Source organism: Felis catus, chromosome E2 (assembly GCF_018350175.1).
Source record: "Felis catus isolate Fca126 chromosome E2, F.catus_Fca126_mat1.0, whole genome shotgun sequence".
Lineage (NCBI taxonomy): Eukaryota > Metazoa > Chordata > Mammalia > Carnivora > Felidae > Felis > Felis catus.
The window spans coordinates 18,870,116-18,886,080 of NC_058382.1; positions in this window are offsets into that span (position 1 = coordinate 18,870,116).

The following is a 15,965-nucleotide window of genomic DNA, read 5'->3' on the forward strand; positions in this document are numbered from 1 at the left end:
CTGGCTCCATCTGGGCCCCTTCCATAGACTTCAATCCAGGACCAGGAGGTTCTAGAGACCCATTCAGCCATGCATGCAGTTCTGTTTTGTTTTCTTTTTATTGAAGTATAATTAACATGCAGTGTTATATTAGTTTCAGCTCATTTGTGCAGTTCTTATTTGGGCTCTGTGAACCTTGCCAACCTTGGGGCCCTTTTGGTGGCCTTTGAGCACTAGGCCGTCTTGGGCTTTTCAAGCTTACCTGAGGATATTTTGCACTGTGCACATATCAAATCTGCTTTGCGAACAGTGTATCTACAGCTATCACACCTACCTCCTAGAGGTCTGAACTATTGTTTGCATTCATCAAACACTCATACATATGGAGAGGAAGGGAAAAAAACACCCATGTACCCATCACACACATTTGAGATATCTGTCAAGTCGTGTCACCTCTTTATTCCAAGCTCCCTTACACTAGAGTGTCAAGAAAAGAGGGTGGAGTCCACAGGGTCTAGAGATGGAGGCCAGGCCCTCTTGGAGTCCCCGTGTCTTCAGGGAGGGAAGCTGTGACCCTGCAGCTCTCCAGAGAGGTCTGTGATTGGACCCTTCACATGCACATAGGGATAGGATGGCACCCCAGAGACCACCAGACTAACACCTCAGTTTGCCACTGAGGAGGCCAAGAAGGCCCAGGCCGGGGAACAGGGTCTCTCCCTGAATCACCTGATCCCCTGTGTATCTGGTTAGAGGCACAGCTGGTTGGAGCCAGACCCCATGCAAGGGCTGAGAACCTCAGAGGTCGTCACTGCAGGAAATGAGCAGAATGAGACTTCAGGAGCTCCTCAGTGACGGAACAGCTCTGCATTAGTGAGATGGCGAGATGCACCTTGACCTTGGCATGAGATGCCTCCCCCTTCACTGAGAGAGAGAGAGAAAAGCAGATTTGCTATGGCTAGCTTTTTATGAAGGCTTCACATTTCTGATGTGAAAGGCTGCAGAATACAAACATCCACACAGAGGGGCTCATGAGGAATGAGAACTGATTTTTTTTAAGCAGCCAAAATTATTACTGTTGGCTTGTGTATTCTTCATGGCAGAAGCCAGGGCTCCCAGGCTGGGCTTTCACATGTTAGTTTTAGTGGGCATGTCTGAAAGAAGAGCCTTCAGGGAAGGAGTTGTCACAGCCAAGTTTTGGAGGTGGGGCAGGAGCAATGGCGTTGGTTTGGAAAGGGTACCTTCGCTCCTCAACCTTACTGGTCTCCCCTGGGCAGAGTGTGAAAGCTGCAATATGGGCTGTGAGCCCCAGGAAGGGTAATTGCATTCCAGAATCCACAGGATTGGGAAGCGAGTCTGGAGAGGGCTGGCCAGACGTTCTGGACACAGAGCAACCGGCTGTCTGCTGCTGGGCATGGAGAGAGGCTGTGGCAAGGCCAGTCCAGTCTAGCTTGAGTGGCGTGGCCCAGGCAGGAAAGGGGGTAAGGGCAGTGTGAGTCATGTGTTAAAGGGGAAACTTCTCCTCCAGTCTCTGGATTGCCTCCCTGAGGAAGTCATTGCTCACTCCTCCCTTTCCCCTGTAAGCATCTGAGCATCCTGTTGTCCTATCTTTACTGGCTGGAAATGGTTGTACTGTGGCCAAGGGGCCCTTACCAGGAAGAGCCATCTGCTGCTGTCTCACCCCCACCTCTAAGATCCCAGGTTGCCTTTCATTGTTCTGAGGGGTTGGGGCTGGCCAGGGGCCTGGGAGAAACCTGATGGGTGGGCTGGACCCCAGGAGTCCAGGCTCCTTCCCCTGTAGGTAGGACAGAATACCTGGTACCGCCTCAGGGAACATGGGAAATACAGGCAGGAGGAGCTGCTGGGGGACTCCCTGGGGGTTCTTTGGGGTTTGGTGAAACAGAGGTGTTCAGATTATGTGGAAGAGGTGTTAGGGAGAGCAGCTGTAGACTAGGGACCACCCTAGAGGCTAAGCCCACCACAGTGATCAGCCGTGATCAGCCGTGAAGGTCTACACAGTGGGAAGGGATATATCCCAGGCCCTACAGACTTCCAGGGGTCCAAGGGCTTATGGGCAGGAAAGGAAGGTGTGCTGGGGCGGGAACAAGGCAAGGCTCTGGTATTGGTGAAGCCATAGGTGCTGTGGCCTTCAGGTCAAGTCATCCTGAAAGCAAGGGGCAGCTCCAGTCCATTTCATAGCTGACAGAACCAAGGCCTTACTCTCCTCAGGTTCCAGTATATGGACCTGGCCACGGGCACTGCCCTAGCTCAGAAGGTCTCTGCTTGGTTCTCGTCTGGCAAGATGTGTCTCTCAGGAATTGCAAGTGAAGAGTTGCAGTCAACTCCGTGGCCTCGTAAAAAGTACGGACTTGAACACTTGTTGGGAGTTCTGAACAATTAAATTTATGAGCATCCCCCTCAGATTTGTAAACCCACCAGGGGCCAAGATTGAGGGGAATGAGAGACCTTCTCGGGTCCATCTGGCTGAAGAAAGCAGAACTCTGTCCCCTTTCCTGAGTGCGGGTGACTTTCTTTTGGTTATCAAAACGTAATAACCCCAACTCCTTGTCACGGAAACAAGAGGGGATTTATTAGCCCTAACAAAAAGAGCACTGTGGCCACTAGAATGGCTGTCCTTGGCAGCTGTCCTGATGCCCGGGAGTAACTTACAGACTGCTATCCTGTGGCTTGTCTGCTCCCTCACACAGTGGGAAGGAGAGTCTCGGGAGCTGGGTTTTCATTTCTCCAAAACACGGTGCCAGATTCCTCCAACCTGACAACTCTGAAGTTGCTGTATGGCTCCACGTAGAGATCTTTACATGTGGTTATCCCCAGTTACAGTCTGGTTAGAGCATTTCAATTGGGTCTTCTTCAACTGTTAGCAAGCAGGAGCAGTAAACTGCCACCGGCTTAATTTCCAGTGGTGATGGCAACCTGTGAGACCTTGGGGACTGGTCACAGAACCCAGACTCCCTTCCAAAGAGGTCTGGGCTACTCAACTCCTGGTGGATGTAGGTGCTGGAGGGCAGGACCACATAAGCATCAGATAGCAGGCTGCCTCCCATGTGCAATTCGGGGAAGCAGATGTTCCAGCCAGGTCAGAGAGCAGTGTGTTTGAGTGACGAAAGGCAAGAGGGGTTTTCTCCTCCTGCCGCCCCCACTCACTCCACTGGGAGAGATGGGCTCAGAGCCCAGACCCCCCAGCCTTCTCACTGCCTGGCAGTGTTGCGCCTAACCTTAACCCTAACCCGCAAGCTGCCAAGTACTCATGCCTTCCATATAGGGGCAAAGCTGGGCAGAACCAAATATATTTTTAAGCTAAGTCATTAGAAATACTTGGGGAAAGGCTGAGTTTATACACTAAGATTTGGCTCTTAACCTACAATGATTTCACTTCCATGAAACATTACTGGTAAAGGGCAAAACAATGAAGCCTCATCAGTCTACACTGCTCCAAATGAGGGTGCAAGAGCATCCAGTTCTGAGCTACCCAGTGAACACCATAAGAGGGAGCTGATGAAACTAAAAGCCACTTTTGACTTGCCATAGCTCCGAGCTTCCTACTAGAATCACCAAGGAGATTGGGCTGATTGAAAGGGAGCCAGGTGGCCTTAAAATATATGGAGAAACCCTGAAAGTACTACATCACCTCATACAGAAGCTGATCAGGTCAGTAAGAAGAAATGAGATTACCTGTGATCTCATAAAATTAGCATTTCAAGCTGTTTTCCACATCTACACAGTCACAGTCACGGGCAAATCCAAGAGCGCCACAAGTCCAGAACCGGTCACAAGTTTGGCCCTCACCCAGAACAGGCCTCTGGCAGCAGAGCTCTTTAAAGCATGACCTCGTGGACCTCCTCTTCCAGGAAGTCTTCTCTGAAATCCTCAACTGTATATCTCCCCATAGTCTTTATGCCCACAAAACTGTAAGTTTTGCCATTTCTGGACAGTGAGCTTAGACAATGTTCATCTCATACTCAGCTGTATCTTCAGCACTGGATATGGTATACAGCAAACAGCAGGCATTCACTAAGTGGGTTCCTCATTTATTCAACACATTTCTGAGCACCTACTATGGGCCAGGCACTGTGCTGGGTACTGGGGATAGAGTGATGAATGAGATAAAAGTGATCCTTAACACCCATTTGGTGGGAAAAACAGAGCTGAACACAAATCCACAAACATAAACCTAACACAAGCATGTAAGCACAATTAGAATATGTTGCAGTGAAGAAAAAAATGCTAAAATACTACTTCAAGAAGAGCTCAACACATTCTGGAAGGTCCTGGAAGGTATCTCTGAAAATGTTATGTTTAAACTGTCATTTGAAGAATGAGAAGCAATTACAGTTGATCCTTCAACAGCACAGGCTTGAACTTTATGGGTCCACTTACAGGTGAGTTTTTTTTAACAAGAGTGCTGGATTTTCTCTGGTTATTTTCTCAGTAACCTTTGCTCTAGCTTTATTGTAAGAATACAGCATATAATGCATATAACATACAAAATATGTCTTAATCAACTGTTTATGTTATTAGTGGGCTTTTGGCTAACACGAGGCTGTAAGTTTTGGAAAGTCAAAAGTTATACGTGGTTTTTTTACTAGGAGGGTGGTCAGCACCCCAAACCTCCACAATGTCCAAGAGTCAACTATAGCTGGGAGAAGCCCTCCAGGGGAAAGGAACTGCCTGTACAAAGGCCCTAGAGAAGGAATCTGGCTCATTTTTGGAACCAAGGGAAGGCTAAGGGAGTTCCCTAGGGACTAGATCACACAAGACAGGATGGGCAGGATGGTTCTTTCTGAAGAGAAACAGGAAGTTACTGGAAGAATGTGATGCAAAAATTTGTGGGGTGAGGGCGGTGGGGAGGAGAGGTAGAGGCAAAGGGAGTTAGCAAGGCTCTCAGGGGCCTGTGTGTGGTATCAAAGGGGCAGAGCAATGGAAAAACTCCAAGGTCCCCCTCCATGTACCTCTCATACTGACATTCAATTTACATAAAGTACACATATCTTTAAGTGCACAGTTTAAATTTTCACTTATATATACAAACCACCCCAAGATAGAATGCTTTAGCAGGCCTTGCCTCCCCCAAAGATAACTAGTACTTCATCTCTATCACTATAGGTAAGTTTTGCCTGTTTTGAGTTTCAGGTAGATGGACTCCTATAGTATAGTATAGGTGAAATAGTATAGTATAGCAGTATTCTTTATGTCTGGCTTCTGTCATTCATCATGATGAGTGCCTGGGAGATTCATTTATGTTGTGTAGAACAAGTTTTAATTTTTTTACACTGTATTCCACTGATGAACATACCACTATTCGTTCTATTGTTGCTAAATATTGGAATTATTTCCAGGTTTTGGCTATTAGGATTACTATGAACATTCCTGTCTGTTGGTGGACATAAGCCAATCACTGCTATTGGGAAAATACCCAACAATGAAACTGATGGATCATAACTACATATAATACATACATATGGCTTTAGTAGACACTATACATTAGTTTTGTGGTTGTACCAATTTACACTCCCACCATTAAAGTGTGTCCATCCCACCTCCTCCACTTCCTCACCAACACTTGACATTATGGTCTTCAAAAAGTTTGTCAGTTTTGTGGGAGTAGAATGGTATCTCACTACAGTTTTAATTTGCATTTCTTTGATGACAAAATGTCAAGAATGTTTTCACATGTTCATTAGATCTGAATATTCTGTCTGTTCAAAATGTTAAAAATTGAATTGTTGGGTTTAAAAAAAAATTTTTTTTAATGTTTAGTTTTGAGAGAGACAGAGACAGAGTGTGAGTGGGGGAGGGGCAGAGAGAGGAAGACACAGAATCCGAAGCAGGCTCCAGGCTCCAAGCTGCCAGCGCAGAGACTGATGCGGGGCTCGAACCCACGAACCACAAGATCATGACCTGAGCCAAAGTCAGACGTTCAACAACTGAGCCACCCAGGTGCCCTGAATTGTTGGTTTTTAAAAAATAAAACTGACTTGTACTTCTTCATATATTCTGGATTATGAGCCCTTTGATGGCTAATATTACATAATGTTAAGTATCTTCTCCCAGGCTGTGGCCCCCATTTTCACACTCTTTCAGTAGTTTTTACTCTTAATGAAGTCGTTTATCAACATCTTTTATTTTCATTTTTTGTTTGGTATCTTCTTTGCCTACCTAGTTCAAGGTCTTAGAGATATGATCCTATTTTTTTCTCAGAAATATTTTGTAGTTTTCAGTGTAGAGGTCTTACACATCTTTCGTCAGATTGTTAGGTATTTAGTTGTGTTGGTAGGGTACTATTATAAATGGTAATATTTTAACTTATTTTATAATTAGTTGGTGATTGTTTATAAAAACAAATGATTTTTGTATATGTTAATAATAATTTTTTTAAGTTTCTTTTTTTTTTTAAAGTAATCGCTATACCCAACATGGGGCTTGAACTCACGACCCGAGATTTAGAGTTCCATGCTCTTCCTACTGAGCCAGCTAGGTGCCCTGATAATTCACTTATTAATTGTAGTAGTTTGTATACAGGTTTGTTATATCCCATCATGTCATGTTACAAATGATAGTTTTTTCTTTTTCCCAATCTTTCTACCTTTATTTCTTTTTCATGCCTTATTGCACTAGCCAGGATGGCCAACACAATGCTAAATGTAAGTGGTATCTGATACCAGTCTTAAGATGAGAGTGCAATATTTCACCATTATGTGTGATATTGCCTAACATTTTTGGTAAATATCCTTTATTAGATTAAGTAACTTTCTATCTATTCCTAATTTGCTGAGTTAAAAAAAAATCTTTCTTTTTGAAAGGCCAAAGACTATGTGCACATCCAATTTATTCATGGTGGAAGAGTGGGGAATCAAATGTGAAAAGATGTCAGCCTGTTCCAGAAGGCACCCTGGGGCTCTTGCCAGCAATTGTTGGGGGTACTGCCAGTCTTTCCACCAACAGTGTGGGCTCATCATTGCCAGGTCATCTGTAGCTGGCTGTCGTTTTTTGGTAGTTGGCTGTGAAAGACATTACTTGTACTAATATGTGGTTCTATATTTCCCTACCTCCTTAAGTTAAGTGAGATCAAGGTAAGTTCAAGTTGGGATACTGCAAAACTGAACATTTCTGACAGCTCCTTTCCATTCCCTGGAAAAGAAAAAGCAGCCATCTTTTGATTGCTAGGGATAGACAGTGGACCATCTCAGTTCTGGGGAAGTCTGAAGTCTACAGGATTTCCAGATTTAAATCAAGTAGCAGCTGGAAGAGAAAAATTAAGTCAGCCCAGACTAGGTATGTTTTGAGCATAAGTCATCATCTGGATTAATGAAAGCTGCAGAGCAAACCCACTGACTCTGGAAACCAAACAGGCATCTGACACAGGGACACATCCAGGGAGATGTTAAAGTATGGGCTAGCCTGGCATTTTGTCAAGCATCCCTTTAAATAATTATATGTATGTATATATACATATAATATATACATATTATATAAATATATAAAATATATAAATATAATATAAATATATAAAAATATATATATAATAAATATAAATATATAAAAAAATATATATATTTTACATGTTTAATTATTTCAAGAGACAAAGCATGAACAGGGGAGGGGCAGAGAGACAGAGACACAGAATCCGAAGCAGGCTCCAGGCTCTGAGCTCTCAGCACAGGGCCTGATGCAGGACTCGAACTCACAAACCGTGAGATCACGACCTGAGCCGAAGTCAGATGCTTTAACCGACTAAGCCACCCACGTGCCCCAAGAATCCCTTTAGACACTTGCAGACAATAGGCACGAGGTTCTGATCACTTACAACTTCAAGATAAGCCCAGTGCCAGGTTATGGGCAGCTCGAGGCCTAGTCCCTGGGGGAGCTGAGCCGGATCTCCAGGCTGTTTGGAGCAGTAGCAGAGTTGGACATGGGGACGTGCTGCTGAACACCAGCTAGTCACAGAACAGAGGTGTGCAGCTGCCCTGCTAGCTCACAGCCTTGTGCCTTATTTTTAGATCTGTGATTCAGAGTCCTAAACCAGGACAGAGGCCTTGGGGAGAGAAGAGGCCCCGCTCAGGGGCTGGCTCTGGTGAGTAGTGTGGGCCTGTCTGTGTGACATGACAACCACATCCATATCAGACCATCACTGCAGTGACAGAATTTCCTCTAGGACACAATCTCTTGAGGTCTCTATATTAGATGTGTTCTCGAAGACACGTGATATAATTTGACGATCAGATTTGAGTTCCCTAAAATTCATTCCGGTTGCTGCATAGAAAATGAACTGGAGTGCAGTACGGATGGAGGGGGACCAGTGAAGAAGTTACTGCGGTAACACATGCAAGAGTTAACGGTGCTTCACACTAGAGTAGAAGCAAATGGATTTCTGGTTCAAGATAGTAAACCAACTATAAATGTTTTTCCTTTGAGATGATACTAAAATGCCATTAAATGGATAAAAAACGATTTCTAATATAAATAGAACTGGGCGGGAAGGAATCTGTGAGGTATTTTTCAACAAATCTCTAGACTGAGTAGAACATATGGGGCGCCTGGGTGGCTCAGTCGGTTGAGCGTCCGACTTCGCTCAGGTCACGATCTCACGGTCCGTGAGTTCGAGCCCCGCATCAGGCTCTGTGCTGACAGCTCAGAGCTTGGAGCCTGCTTCAGATTCTGTGTCTCCCTCTCTCTCTGGCCCTCCCCCCATTCATGCTCTGTCTCTCTCTGTCTCAAAAAATAAATAAATGTTAAAAAAAAAAAATTAAAAAAAAAAAAAAGAACATATGGAATAAGTCTGGTGGCCCAGGGCACAGCAGAGGGGTGCTGCCACCTGGACCATGCCTGGTGGTGCTGCTGTGCAGGAGGAGCCAACTGTCTGAACTCTGAAATGCTTCAGACTCTGAGGCAGCAGGTATGACAGACGGCAAGAGTGAGAAGGAGGTCTGAAAACAGAAAAACTAACTTCAGGTCTGTCTGCACAATAAGCAGGGGGAATAATCCTCTGCTGCAATGAGAATGACCTATAATTAGGCAACAAATTGCTAGGAAAAACATACAAATAAAAGGAAGATTCTTCTCTGCAGCTATCCATGGGATCTGTGAATATCAACACCTCTGAACAAAGCCTTCTGGAATTCAGAGATCTGAGGATAAAGAACACTACCTTAAAGCAAACCCTACCAGATGACAATTCTGGCTACAAAAAGAGGTCCTGGCAACAATTCTGCCTCCTATTCTAATGAGACACAACCAAGAATCCTCAGATATTTGAAGAAAGTATGTTGTAGGAAGGAAACCAAGACTGACAATCAGGATAAGGAAAGAAAATATAAGAAAAAAATCGATGACACAGAGGATCAATCTGAAGCTCTTATATCTGAATAAGAGAGATTTAGTGAAAGAGGTGGCATTAAAGAAATTACCTAAGAAGTAATAAGAAAAAGAATTAAAGGAAAAGCACAAATCTTTAAATCAAGAGTCTACTGTTCAGCATAATGATGGGCTAAAACAAAAAAGACCCAGAGAAGTCCTCATACGATTTCTTAACACAAAGGTCACTGCTAAGTTTCCAGAGTTTTTTGGAAAAAACCCACCATCTACAATGAAAATGAATCAGATTCGCATTGGACTTAACACCACTGCACATTAGATCAAGGGTCAGCAATTGAACTAAGAATGGTTTTTATATTTTTAAAGGGCTGTTAGATTTTAAAAAGATGATGTGGCAGAGACCGTACTATCTGGCCCTTTGTATACACTTTCTTAGAAAGCTCTCTAAGGAAGAATTATAGCAAATAAGGGAATGGAAAACATGGCATCCATGAAACTCTCTCACCTAGGAGAGCAATGAAGAAAAATCCCACAATCATCACTTTGCTGAAGATCTCGAAAGCAATGTTGGGATTTTAGCAGGACAGCAGAAAGCTATAGAACAACCTCTAGGAAAAAAGACGAGTTCACAGACCAAATCAAAAAGACAGTACGGCCGAGGGCTTAGAAAAACTTTATACGGAAAAGCAACAAATACAGGCTAAGAAGAACATTCACCAACTCCAGCAAAAACAAATAGCTGTAGAGAAAGTAATCATCCAAGGAAAAACTGTCTAAATTATATTAGAAGACTGGTGGACTCAGGAATGAAGTAGATTCCAAGTAATAGAGAATACGAGAGAAAACTAGGTAAGAGACAGAGAGCGAGTGTGTGTGTGCAAACATGTGCAAAAGCCAACCAGAAATTTTAGAGATAAACATTGTAAACATAACCCAAACCAAGATAATACATATAAAATTCAGAACAGTGATTTCCTTTTGTGTGAAGCACAAATGGAATAGGGGAACTGTAATACATAGATGCAGGTTGTTGATAACACTAGTTCTTGGGCCAAATAACAGACTCAAGGTTCCTCATCATATCATGGTGACATATTCCTTTGTAGATCTTAAATGTGACAAGGGAAAAAGATAAAGGAAAAACAATTAGAAAAAGTTTTCTTAATATTTATTATTTTTTTAATGTTTATTTATTTTTGAGACAGAGAGAGACAGAGCATGAATGGGGGAGGGTCAGAGAGAGCCGGAGACACAGAATCTGAAGAAGACTCCAGGCTCTGAGCTGTCAGCACAGAGCCCGATGTGAGGCTCGAACTCATGGACCATGAGATCATGACCTGAGCCGAAGTCGGACGCTTAACCGACTGAGCCACCCAGGTGCCCCTATTTATTTTTGAGAAGGGGGGTAGGGGAGGGGCAGAGAGAGAGGGAGACACAGAATCCAAAGCAGGCTCCAGGCTCTGAGCTGTCAGTACAGAGCTCAATGTGGAGCTCAAACCCATGAATGAAGATCATGACCTGAGCCAAAGTCAGATGCTCAACCGACTGGGCCACCCAGGTGCCCCAGAAAAACAATTAAAAAAAATGTTTTTTAAATGTTTTTGAGAGTGCATGCACGCGCACACACACATACACACGTGCAAGTGCACACATGGGAGAAGAGCATAGAGAGGGAGACAGAGAATCTCAAACAGGCTCTCTGCTGACAGCAGAAAGCCCAATGGGGGGCTTGAACTCATGAACCGTGAGATCATGACCTAAGCTGAAGTCGGACATTTAACCGACAGAGCCACTCAGGTGGAAAAACAATTTAAAAATTGGAGGAAGGCAAAGTCCAATCATGAAGCAAAATTAAAATGTGGATGATTTTAAGAAATTGGTGGAATCGAAGAAATCGATTTAATCTTGATAAATCGATTTAATCTTGATCATAGTAATACATTTTTTTGAAAGGTACAGTATTTATGAAACTAGAATGGTGGTAGGGAAGGCATACCACCCACTTGGCTCTGTGCTGAGAAATTCTTATGAAATCATACCAGGACACTGTTTATTCATTTTTAACTTTTAAAGTCAACCAACGGGGCACCCGAATGGTTCAGTCGGTTAAGCACCTGACTTTGGCTCAGGTCATGATCTCATGGTCTGTGAGTTTGAGTCCTGTGTGGGGTGAGCTTGAGCCCCACTTCTCTCTCTCTCTGCCCCTCATGGGATTCTGTCTCTGCCCTTGTTCACTTGCACCCTCTCTCTCTCAAAAAAATAAAATAAAATAAAGTCAACCAATATGTGAAAATAAGGCAATTTTTAGTGCCAGGAGGAATAAAGCATTTCTATGAAAAGAAATACAGATGAGGTTCATACACTTGGCTCATTCTTGAATGATATTTACTTAGTTGTTGTATTATGTATTAGTCTTTATCAAATATTATGATAAATATATTCAAGGTACTGAGCAAGGATGTGTGAATCTCTGCGTGAAGGGTTAAATCTTCCTATCAGGAGGTCTGCAGTTGGTAAAAAAAGGTGAAAAAAAAAACCAGTAAAAAATAGTTTACGTAGGCTTTTCCTACTGATATATTAATAAAAGGGGGGAAGTGGGTAGTGTGTACACACACATATACATACACACAAATTTGAAGAGGGACACTATTTAGAAGAAAACAGATAAACAATATTTGCCTTTAAGGAAGAAAAGTAGACTTCTTATATACTATTTTGTTTCTTTTGTAGTAAATACATACAGGTATACAAAGAATCTTTTTTTAAAGAATAACCTCTTTTTTCCTAGTAAAAAAGAACTCCTGGGGTGCCTGGGCGGCTTAGCCGGTTGAGCACCCAACTCCTGATTTTGGCTCGGGTCATGATCTCACGGTTTGTGGGCTCCAGACCCCAAGTTGGGCTCTATGCTCACAATGCTGAGCCTACTTGGGAATCTCTCTCTCTGCCCCTCCCCCACTCATATTCACTCTTTCATAATAAACATTAAAAAAAAAAAAAAGCTCCTGTAAATAACTAAAAGCCTAATATCTGAAGAGAAAAATAATTAAACAGTTCACTGAAAAGGAAGTACTAATAACTTACTTATGACAAAATATCCAACCACACTCCAAATAAAATGCATGGGGTACTGGGATAACATTTTTCACTTATCAGGCAAAGATTTCCAACGTGTGGCAAAGACTGGCAAAGATTTCCAAAAGTGTGGTAACACTGTACTGGTGACCATATGGGTAACAGGCAGCCTCAAAAACTGGCTGACGTGTAAACTGCAATAATCTCATATTGAGAGAGGATGCAGGAATATTTATTAGAATTACAAAGCTATGTCTCCTATTACCCAGAATTTCCAGTTACGGATTTACCTTACAGATAAATTCACCTATTTATGAAATAATTCATGGAGGTCCTTCATTGCAGGACTATCTGCAAAAACTGGAAACAACCTAGCTCCTTGTGGAGAGATGGTAAGTTTTAAAGTCAGAGATAACAGAAGAGGAAAACTTTTGACTGTAAATCCTCTTAATCTGTTTTTGAACTGTGCGAATATGTACATTAAAGCCTTGGTCAGAGAAACAATCTGCTGAGGATACCATGCTGGCCACATGGTCTCTGCAGCAGATTCAGGGCTGGAAGTCTAGGCTGCAGGTTCCGAATGCCCAGAAGCAGGGAGAACACCCGGTCCGCCCTGGCCTCCTAACTGGTCTTCCTGCTTCTTACCCCACTAAGTTTATTCTGAACACAGTAGCCAGAGGTTCTCTTTAACTGTAAGTCAGATTGTCACTCTTTTTTTAAATTTTAAAATTTTATTTTTTTAAATTTTATTGTACTTAAAAAATTTGTTTTTAATTTTTAAAAATTTACATCCAAGTTAGCATATAGTGCAATAATGATTTCAGGAGTAGAATCCAGTGGTTCATCACATACATATAACACTCAGTGCCCATCCCAACAAGTGCCCTCCTCAATGCCCCTTGCCCATTTTGCTTAGCATACTACACTCTAGTTCCATCCACATTGTTGCAAATGGCAAGATTCCATTCTTTTTTATTGCTGAGTAATATTCCATTGCGCGCGTGCACGCATGTGTGTGTGTATATATATGTATATATATACATATATACACATATGTATATACATACACACACACACACACACACACACACACACACACACACACACACACACCACATCTTCTTTATCCACTCATTTGGGCGCTTTCCATACTTTGGCTATTGTTGATAGCGCTGCTATAAACATTGGGGTGGATGTGCCCCTTCAAAACAGCACTGCTGTATTCTTTGGATAAATACTTTGTAGTCCAATTGCTGGGTTGTAGTGTAGTTCTATTTTTATTTTGAGGAACCTCCATACTGTTTTCCAGAGTGGCTGCACCAGTTTGTATTTCCACAGATTGTTTCTTCTGTTCAAAACCCTACAACTGCTTCTACCTCACAATAAATGACAATCATTACACCACACTCTGCTGCTTCTTCTCTACCTGGCCTCCACTTACTCTCTATCATATTCTACTACTCTCCTCCTTTGCTCCACCCCAGTCATACAAGGTTCACTCCTGCTTCAGGGTCTTTGCAGCTACAATTTCTTCTCCTTGAATATCTAATCACCTTCTTGAGTCATCTCTCAAATGTCAGCTTCCCTAACCTATTTATTTACTTAAAAGATTTTTTTTTTTTTTGAGACAGAGACAGATTGTGAGTGGGGGAGGTGCAGAGAGAGAGAGGGAGACACAGAATCCGAAGCAGGCTCCAGGCTCCGAGCTGTCAGCACAGAGCCCGATGTGGGGCTCGAACCCACGGACAGCGAGATCATGACCCGAGCCAAAGTTGGACACCCAACCGACTGAGCCATCCAGGCGCCCCTTAAAAGATTTTTTTTTTAAAGTTTATTTATTTTGAGAGAGAGAGAGAATGAGCGCATGGAGGAGAAGAGAGAGAGAAGCCTAAGCAGGTTCTGCACCATCACCATGGAGCCTGATGCAGGGCTTGAACTCATGATCTGTGAGACCATGACCTGAGCTGAAGTCGGATGCTTAACTGGCCAGGCGACCCATATCTAAAGACTTTTAATTAATCTCTACACCCAATGTGGGGCTCAAACTCACAACCCTGGTATCAAGAGTTGCATGTTCCATTGACTAGGCCAGCCAGGCACCCCCCCCCCCAACCTATTTTAAATTGGAAGCAGCAATCCCTCCTCTAGTCCATGTACCTTTTCTTAGCTCTTTTCTTCATAGCACTTAATCATCTTAACATATTACATATTTTATTCATTTATTCTGTCTTTTCACAATAGAAAACAAGCCCCAATAAGGGCCAGGTTTGTTTTGTTCACTGCTGCTTACTCTGCAATTGCAACTGTATCTCTTCCACAGTAAGGACTCAATAAATATTTGTTGAATAAACAAATTCTTTCCCATTTTCCATAGAAAATCAGCAAAACTAAAAACTGAAGACCAGAGGTAGGAAGGCATAAGACTGTGAGCATGATTACTGCCTTTCATTAAAATCCTTTCTGATTTAAACCAAAACACATACGTGTGCACGCGCATGCACACACACCCATACCTCTTATCAAAACAATTTTTTTTTTTTTTAAAGAGGTATTAGGAAGTAGAGTTGACAGGACTTGGTAATGGGTGTGATGGTGGTACAGAACTGAAGGAAAATGGGAGTGTCAAAGATGACTGCCAGATTTCTGGCATGCAGGTTAGTAGCTGGCACTGCTACATACTGGGATCAAGAACACTGGAAGAGAAGTAGAGGGGAGATGACTTCGGTTTGGGGACACTGAATGTGACAGGCTATTATTAAGACCTTCAAGTACAGGTAACAAGAAGTCTGATCTAGACTCAGAAAAGAGATCTATACCAGGTATGTGAATCTGAGAATAACTTCATATAAAGGCCATAGACGCTGAGGCCAGAGAGAATGCAGCTTAAAAAACAGAAAAAAGGCAAAGTAAAACTCTAAGGAGCACTGTTACTTCAAAATGGGGTGGTGGAGGATCCGGTAAGAGACTGAGGAGTAGCCACTGAAGAAGGTAGGAGGAGCAGATAATATGGCAGCCAGGAAGATAAGAATACTTCAAGAAGGAAGAGTTCAGTTGTACACAACACTTCTGTAAAGCAAGTATGAAAGGAAAACTGGAAAGGCTCACTAGAGATCAATGGTGATCTTACCAAAAACTGTTTTAGTGGAGTAGATCAAGTGGGTTAAGTGAAAGGGAGATTGGGCACCTTGTCAGTTAAAGAAGTAGATAGGGGCTGGGTGGATGTAGAATTCAAGTATAAATTTCTTTTCTATTTATTTTTATTTTTTAATATAATTTATTGTCAAGTTGGCTAACATAGTGCATACAGTGTGCTCTTGGTTTTGGGGGTAGATTCCTGTGATTCATCGCTTACATACAACACCCAGTATTCATCCCCACAAGTGCCCTCCTCAATGCCCATCACCCATTCCCCTCACCCCCACCCCCCCAACTCTGTTTATTCTCTGTATTTAAGATTCTCTTATTGTCTGCCTCCCTCCCTCTCTGTTTGTAACTATTTCCCCCCTTCCTTTCCCCCACGGTCTTCTGTTAAGTTCCTCAAGTTCCACGTGAGTGAAAACATGTATCTGTCTTTCTCTGACTTA